Genomic DNA, 8,598 nt, shown 5'->3' on the forward strand with positions numbered 1-8,598 from the left:
AATGTTATTTTGTTATGAAATCTCACCCCTTCTGCTTGAAAATGTTGCCCTTCGTATGGGTAACTTGCAGGTGATCGTGTTTAGTGTGCAGTTTGCCGTCGTGAGTGGCCTTGCCTCACTGTGTCGTCTAGGTCGCTCTGATACGTAACGGGATGGGGTTATATGCATGCTTCATTCTCTTACGTGACTAATATGTTATTTTTATAATGTTGTGGATTATGATTTGAAATATTATTCTGATGGGGCCTGCGTGCCAAAACGTTTTATGTCTATGATATAATTTCCGCTGCAATGTTTAAGATATTGGTTAAATTATTATTTAACTGTTTTGGATTATGTTTTGTGTGATATCCCGTTGTTTGTGATGTTTACTCTGATAAATGATTTAAGAAATTTTTGTATTGGGAAAACGGGGTGTTACAAAACCCAGAAAATTTCTAATCTCTGTAACTGACTTCGGAGTCTCCCATTGTGATACTGCATCAACTTTTGATGGATCAACTGCAATACCACTACCAGAAATAATATGGCCAAGAAAACTTACTTCACTTAACCAGAATTCACATTTGGACAACTTGGCATACAACTTCTTTTCTTTCAACACTTGCAACACAATTTTCAGATGCTCTGCATGCTCTTCTTCACTCTTAGAATAAATTACAATATCATCAATAAACACAACCACAAATTTATCCAGATAAGCATGGAAAATTCTATTCATGTATTCCATAAACACACCAGGCGCATTAGTAACACCGAAAGGTGTAACACCCCGTTTTCCCAGCATAAAAATTTCATTTAATTAAGGGTTAATAGTGTTTTTCACCCCTGTAATATATGTCATTTCCGGTTTTCGCCCCTATAAAATTCTCGGTTTGATTTGCACCCTCGTAAAATTTTTATTTTCCGGAAAACACCCCTAATAGGCCATTTTCAGATTTTTTTTTTCAAGAAATTTTGGTTTTTGAATGGCCTATTAAGGTTGTTTTCCGGAAAATAAAATTTTTACGAGGGTACAAATCAAACTGAAAATTTTATAGGGGCGAAAACCGGAAATGACATATATTACAAGGGTGAAAAACACTATTAACCCTTTAATTAATCAGAGTAATTCACATAAACGGAATGTCACACTTTTTTTCTTAAAATCATAAATGGAATAATTAACTAATTATCCTTCAAAATGCAATAACATAATATTTAATACTTCGCAGCGGAATTTATTCAAACATGATAAAATAGTCTTGACACGAAGACCTCATCAAAACATCTCATAAAAATCCAATTAAAAACTTAGTCATGTAAATTCATAAGCAATACGTAAGGAATAGAAAGCATGCAACAAAGTCCCCATCCCGTTACGTATCAGAGCACCTAAAGACACACATGAGAGATAATCCACTCACGACAGCAATCTAACAGCAACTTAAACTCGATCACCTGCAAGTTACTCATACGAAGAGCAACATTTCCAAGCAGAAGGGGTGAGATTTCACAAAACAATAAATAACTTCATCTATTAGTAATAATAATTCTTCATGTAATAATTCTTAATGACTCAACCACCTTCTAATCATCATTAACTTCATATTCATCACATTATAAACATTATCATATAGTACATAACAACCAAATAATAACTGTAACACCCCGTTACCCAAAACAATTAAATAATAAATAATCATACATCAGAGTATTCTCAAAACGGGCATGTCACACGACATTTTCAAAAAAATTCTTAAATAGATTATAAAACTATTTAATAAAACCACAACTTAATAATTTCACCAAAACCTTGCAGCGGAATATTTTCAACATTTAAATAACAGCAACATCCAACATATTAATTCTCCAATAATTTAATCTTGGCATAAAAGCCTCAACGATATAAATTCAACAAACAACCAAAGGGCTACATCATCAAGTTCCAAAAGTTGATACATAAGGAATGAAAGCAATAAATAAATCCCATCCCATACGTATCAGAGCCCTAGACACTTTGAGCCACCACCAACTACTTAGGATCACCTGCAAGTTACCCATAGGAAGGGCAACATTTTCAAGCAGAAGGGGTAAGATTCACAACAAAAATATAGATAAATAATTCATCAATTTGAATCTAGCACCCTATCATAATAATAATTCATCAACATATATAAATATCATCATTATCAACATCAATAACATTCGATAATCAAAACCAATAACTGCAGCTCATGCAACACTCGACACCTCCACTAGACTCCTCTACGATGCATGTGGTACCATAATCAGGGCCGAAGCCCTCCCGCTAATTGAATGGTTAAAGCATTCATTTTCAGGACATAAGTCCTCACCGCTAAAACCGCTTTGAACATCAAGTGTTCCACCGCTTTGAACGACAAGGCGTTCCAGGGCAGAAGCCCTCCCGCTTTTATGCTTATGTAACTAACTCCACTGGTGTATATCTACATACAACTCCAACAATGCATATGTATTTATATGACTCACCACTCCTTAATGCAACATCATGTATAACTTAATTAAACAGAAGCATACATCCCAGTCAACAACAAACCATTATAACCAATTCAATCATTCCAGAAAATGCACAATTTAATCATAATCATGCTTAAACACCAATACCAATTAACATTAATCAATTAAACACAAACAGCTTAGAAAACTGGGAAACTCGTCTCGCGAGTACTTATACTCGCTATGGCGAGCACAAGAAAAAGGCTGCTCGCCGTGGCGAACTCAAGGCGAACTTAAAACAGGTGCTCTCGGGAGTTTTAACATTTTCTCACTAAATCTTCATTTTTAAGTTCCCTATTCATCTTATTACTCTGAAATTGTCCCAGGCCTCTCTAAAATCATCCAGGTACTTAAAACTATCCATTTTACAGCTTATAACAACACTTCAAAAATCATGATCTCACAGGCACTTGCTCGTCGTGGCGAGTGGTTCTGCTCGCGAGGCGAGCCATGAAGGTTCCTCACTTTCGAGGCGGAAAGGTCTACTCGCCTAGGCGAGCGATGAACATCAGCACGACTAGAATCCAGATTTTTCCCCAAAAATCCCAATTTTCTCAATTTCACTCCCCAAATCAGTTTACAGATATGAAACTAAATGATGTATGCAACCAGAACCTATTTCTATCATCAAAACAACAGTCTCTGCACTCAAACTCACTAATTCAATATAAACCTAAAATTCCCAATTTTCTACCAAAACCTATTAAACTCAAAATCAGAATTCAGAATCTATACTAATGAAGCAAACCTCACCCTTACCCTAGAATTGCAGTAAAATGCACAGCAAAATCAGTTCTTGGCTCTACTTGTTCTTCTCTCCCTTTTCTCCCAAAAGTTATGTTGTACGTAAAATGTTTTCTGACTTCTCTCTTTTCTTAACTCCCAAAAAGTAACTTCCCTTTCTTTTCATTAAACTCCCCTTAATTCTATTAAATATTAATTAACTCCCCACACTCCAAAATAATGCTAATTTCTCACTTAATCTAATTATTATTAAAATAAACCTTATAATAAAATATAACACACCACATAAATCACCAATATTATTTAAAATCACATAAAAGACTCTAAATAAATCCAAAATAAATAAATTAACGACTAGGGCGTTACAACTCTCCCCAAATTATAGAATTTCGTCCTCGAAATCTTACCTCAAACAAACGACTCTGGATAAGAATCCCGCATCTTACTCTCCAGCTCCCAAGTCAAACTCTCACCAGTTACTCCACCCCAAACAACCTTCACTAGAGGTATATCCTTGCCTCTCAACTTCTTCACCTCACGGTCTTCAATTCTCAACGGTGAAGTCTCAACTGTAAGGTTGTCCCTAACCTGCACATCCTCTCTCGGAATAACATGCGAAGGATCCGCTACATACTTCTGAAGTTGCGACACATGAAACACATCATGCAAGTTCGAAAGATGTGTTGGCAAACCAACTCTATATGCCACTGTTCCAACCCTCTCTGATATCTGATACGGACCAATGAACTTTGGAGTCAACTTCCTCGACTTCAATGCACGTCTTACACCCGTCATAGGAGTAACCCTCAGAAATACATGATCACCCTCCTGAAACTCAAGGGCCTTCCTACGCTTGTCATGGTAACTCTTCTGACGACTATGCGACGCTTTCATCTTTTCTCTGATCATCTTGACTTTCTCAGTAGTCTGATGAACCAAATCCGGTCCCAACACAACACTCTCTCCTGACTCAAACCAGCATAAAGGAGTCCTACACCTCCGACCATACAAAGCTTCGAACGGTGCCATACCAATACTCGAATGGTAACTGTTGTATGTGAACTCTATCAACGGTAGGTGACTATCCCAAGCTCCACCTTGCTCAAGCACACACACTCTCAACAAATCCTCGAATGATTGGATCGTCCTCTCCGACTGATCATCTGTCTGAGGATGATAAGCCGAACTCAACCTCAACTTCGAGCCCAAATCATCTTGCAAACTCTTCCAAAATATTGAAGTGAACCTCGGATCCCTATCTGACACAATACTCGACGGTACACCATGTAGCTTCACAATGCTATGAATATAAATCTCCGCCAACTGTGCTACTGATGAGTCATTTATATGCTATTTTAATATGCTTTTTAGTTTAGTTTTATTTAGATTTTATATAATTTTATATTAGTATTATTTCCATTTTAGGATAGTTTACTTTAAATTGCAATTTATTATATTTCAGGGAAGAATAATTGGATGGATTAAGTCTTGGAGCAAAAGAAAGGGATTTGGAGCAGATTGGACACGAAAATACGAAGATTGGGAAACAAAATATATCTCCCACAAGTCAGAAGCCTGGCACGGCCCGTGCTAGCCTTGGCACGGCCGTGCCACCCTCCAGAGACCTTTTGCTGCTTTTGCTTGGACTCCAAGCTATTCTATTTTGGCGCACAATCTACCGAGGAATATTCTTGGAATATACTTGCTTAGATTTTAAGTCAATTGTGTACTATAAATAGAGTAGCTAGCCATCACAAATATTCATCTTTACTTGGAATACAATAAGTGACAATTGCTTTTCTAAATAAAGTTCTTTTCCTTTCCTTTATTTTCCTGTCTTTTACTTTCATGCTTCCTCTCTTCTCCCCCATGTCTACGATGAACATGAGTGAGTAGACTTCTTCTTGTCTTGGGATTGTTGGATAAGTCTAAATGACATAATCCTAATCAAACCAAGCCCTAAGCCTTAATCTTATGTAACCCTAATTTCTTATCTGAATTCACCGTCTTAACATGGATTAACCATTATCAAACTGTGGAAACGAAAGTGGAGGGTTTGATAATTGTTCGTCCATTATTCCAAATATCAATTCATAAAACGAAAGTGGAGCTTTGATATTCGAACAAGTGAATTCAGACAAGGATTGCAAAGTCAGCGAAATAGGCTTTGCAATCTTTGAGACATATAGTTTCGATCTTCAAGGGAACTAATAACAATCAAGTCAGCGAAATAGGCTTGGTTGTTAGAGGAACCAAAATCCAATAGTAATCAAGTCAGCGAAATAGGCTTGGTTGCTAGAGGAACTTAAGAGAAACTGTCTTGAGAAATTAGGTCTAACATAACATTATAAGCTTATGGTTTTGGTTTGAGAAGGACTTGTTATTTAGATGAAACCAACGATCCCAAGGCTCTTTTATTATATTGCTTTTTAACCGTTTAAAAACCCCCAACTTACAATTCTCTTCTCTCTTCTAATCATCTCTAAAGGTTAATTAAATTGAACTACTCCCTGTCGGAACGATACTCTTTTATACTACTTCGGTAAGACCGTGCACTTGCGGTTTTATCCCATCAAGTTTTTGGCGCCGCTGCCGGGGAGTTATTGTAATTTGATTAACTTTTTAATAGCGGTTAGTCTAAAAAAAAATAAATAATATAATATAAAAAAAATATAAAATAGTATATATATATATATATTTATAAAATATTTTATTTCCTTTTTCATACCTTTTTTATTTTTTTATTTTTTATATATTTATAATATATTTTATTTCCTTATCTTATTTTATTTTATATATATCTCTCTCTCCCTCCCTTTCTCCTTATTTTTTATTTTCTATCTTTAACCGTTTTGATTTCAGGCATGGCTCAAAGACAATAATAACGACATGGATGAGAAACGTGCTCTCAAAGAGTATGCAATCACATCTTCAGATGAGCCGTACGATGTTATTGTGTACCCAACGGTTGAGGGTAGTAAATTTGAAATAAAGCCTGCACTTATTTACCTAGTGCAGCAAAATCAATTTTTCGGATCACCCACTGAGGATCCGAATCTTCATGTTTCAAATTTTTTAAAACTCAGTGGAACTTTGAAGGCAAACCAAGAGGCCGTAAGGCTGCACCTCTTTCCTTTTTCCTTAAGGGATAGAGCTAGTGCTTGGTTTCATTCATTGACTATTGGTTCTATCACTTCATGGGACCAAATGAGGCGAGCTTTCCTGGCCCAATTCTTTCCCCTTTCTCAAACCGCTCAATTCAGGGCGAGGCTTTTTCAATACACTCAAAAAGATGGTGAATCTCTTTACGATGCGTGGGAGCGTTTCAAAGAAATGCTTAGGCTTTGCCCCCATCATGGTTTAGAGAAGTGGCTTATTATCCACACCTTTTATAATGGTCTTTCGTATACCACAAAAATCTATGTTGATGCAGCTGCAGGTGGAGCTATGATGAATAAAACTTACACAGCAGCATATGATTTGATCGAGGGCATGGCACAAAACCACTATCAGTGGACAAGTGAGAGAGTCATCACTGCTTCTTCACCCTCTAAAAAAGAGGCAGGTATGTACAAAATTTCCTCCCTTGATCATCTAACTGCTAAGGTTGACGCACTGACACAAAAATTTGATACAATGAATACTAGTGTTGTCACACCTGCTCCTATATCACCTCCTTGTGAAGTTTGTGGTAGGCCCTCCGACTTCCTACGTGAAGACGATGTTTTAAGGGATACCATTGAATCTAGATTGGGGAAGGGGGTAGGCCCTCCGACCTCCTACGTGAAAATGTTGTTCCTTAAATAAAGAACTTAAAATGTGCATATGGCAAAGAACAAAGATTCTCAAATACTCCCATCTCTCTTATATGAATTGTGGAAGGAATCTTCCTTGGTTAGTTTAGTGCTAGGATTAGACCATGTTTCCTCATAATGCCTATCTTATACAGGAGCAAGAAAAGGGTTGGACTTCACACACACACTCACTTGAAACTTGATCGTTGGGTAGAATAAAGATTTCAAGAAATACTTGAGTTTGTAATTAGTGTACATTTTGGATTTAAGCCCTTGAGGAGACATGTGCTTTAATTAAATTGTCATTTGATTTAACTGTTGATGCTACTATGTTTATGCCTTTTGCTTGAGGACAAGCAAAGATTCAAGTATGGGGGAGTTTGATGAGTCATTTATATGCTATTTTAATATGCTTTTTAGTTTAGTTTTATTTAGATTTTATATAATTTTATATTAGTATTATTTCCTTTTTAGGATAGTTTACTTTAAATTGCAATTTATTATATTTCAGGGAAGAATAATTGGATGGATTAAGTCTTGGAGCAAAAGAAAGGGATTTGGAGCAGATTGGACACGAAAATACGAAGATTGGGAAACAAAATATATCTCCCACAAGTCAGAAGCCTGGCACGGCCCGTGCTAGCCTTGGCACGGCCGTGCCACCCTCCAGAGACCTTTTGCTGCTTTTGCTTGGACTCCAAGCTATTCTATTTTGGCGCACAATCTACCGAGGAATATTCTTGGAATATACTTGCTTAGATTTTAAGTCAATTGTGTACTATCAATAGAGTAGCTAGCCATCACAAATATTCATCTTTACTTGGAATACAATAAGTGACAATTGCTTTTCTAAATAAAGTTCTTTTCCTTTCCTTTATTTTCCTGTCTTTTACTTTCATGCTTCCTCTCTTCTCCCCCATGTCTACGATGAACATGAGTGAGTAGACTTCTTCTTGTCTTGGGATTGTTGGATAAGTCTAAATGACATAATCCTAATCAAACCAAGCCCTAAGCCTTAATCTTATGTAACCCTAATTTCTTATCTGAATTCACCGTCTTAACATGGATTAACCATTATCAAACTGTGGAAACGAAAGTGGAGGGTTTGATAATTGTTCGTCCATTATTCCAAATATCAATTCATAAAACGAAAGTGGAGCTTTGATATTCGAACAAGTGAATTCAGACAAGGATTGCAAAGTCAGCGAAATAGGCTTTGCAATCTTTGAGACATATAGTTTCGATCTTCAAGGGAACTAATAACAATCAAGTCAGCGAAATAGGCTTGGTTGTTAGAGGAACCAAAATCCAATAGTAATCAAGTCAGCGAAATAGGCTTGGTTGCTAGAGGAACTTAAGAGAAACTGTCTTGAGAAATTAGGTCTAACATAACATTATAAGCTTATGGTTTTGGTTTGAGAAGGACTTGTTATTTAGATGAAACCAACGATCCCAAGGCTCTTTTATTATATTGCTTTTTAACCGTTTAAAAACCCCCAACTTACAATTCTCTTCTCTCTTCTAATCATCTCTAAAGGTTAAT

General features: G+C 36.4%; 1 non-coding gene across 1 annotated transcript; it reads right to left on the minus strand.

The window, feature by feature from the left end:
• Nucleotides 1-6,516: 6,516 nt before the first annotated feature.
• On the minus strand, nt 6,517-6,623 carry LOC120580382 (small nucleolar RNA R71). The gene has a single exon (XR_005646106.1). It is a non-coding gene; the product is annotated as a small nucleolar RNA R71 (small nucleolar RNA).
• Between the last annotated feature and the right edge of the window lie 1,975 nt (nt 6,624-8,598).

Source organism: Medicago truncatula, chromosome 4, assembly GCF_003473485.1.
Source record: "Medicago truncatula cultivar Jemalong A17 chromosome 4, MtrunA17r5.0-ANR, whole genome shotgun sequence".
NCBI classification, from domain to species: Eukaryota; Viridiplantae; Streptophyta; class Magnoliopsida; order Fabales; family Fabaceae; genus Medicago; species Medicago truncatula.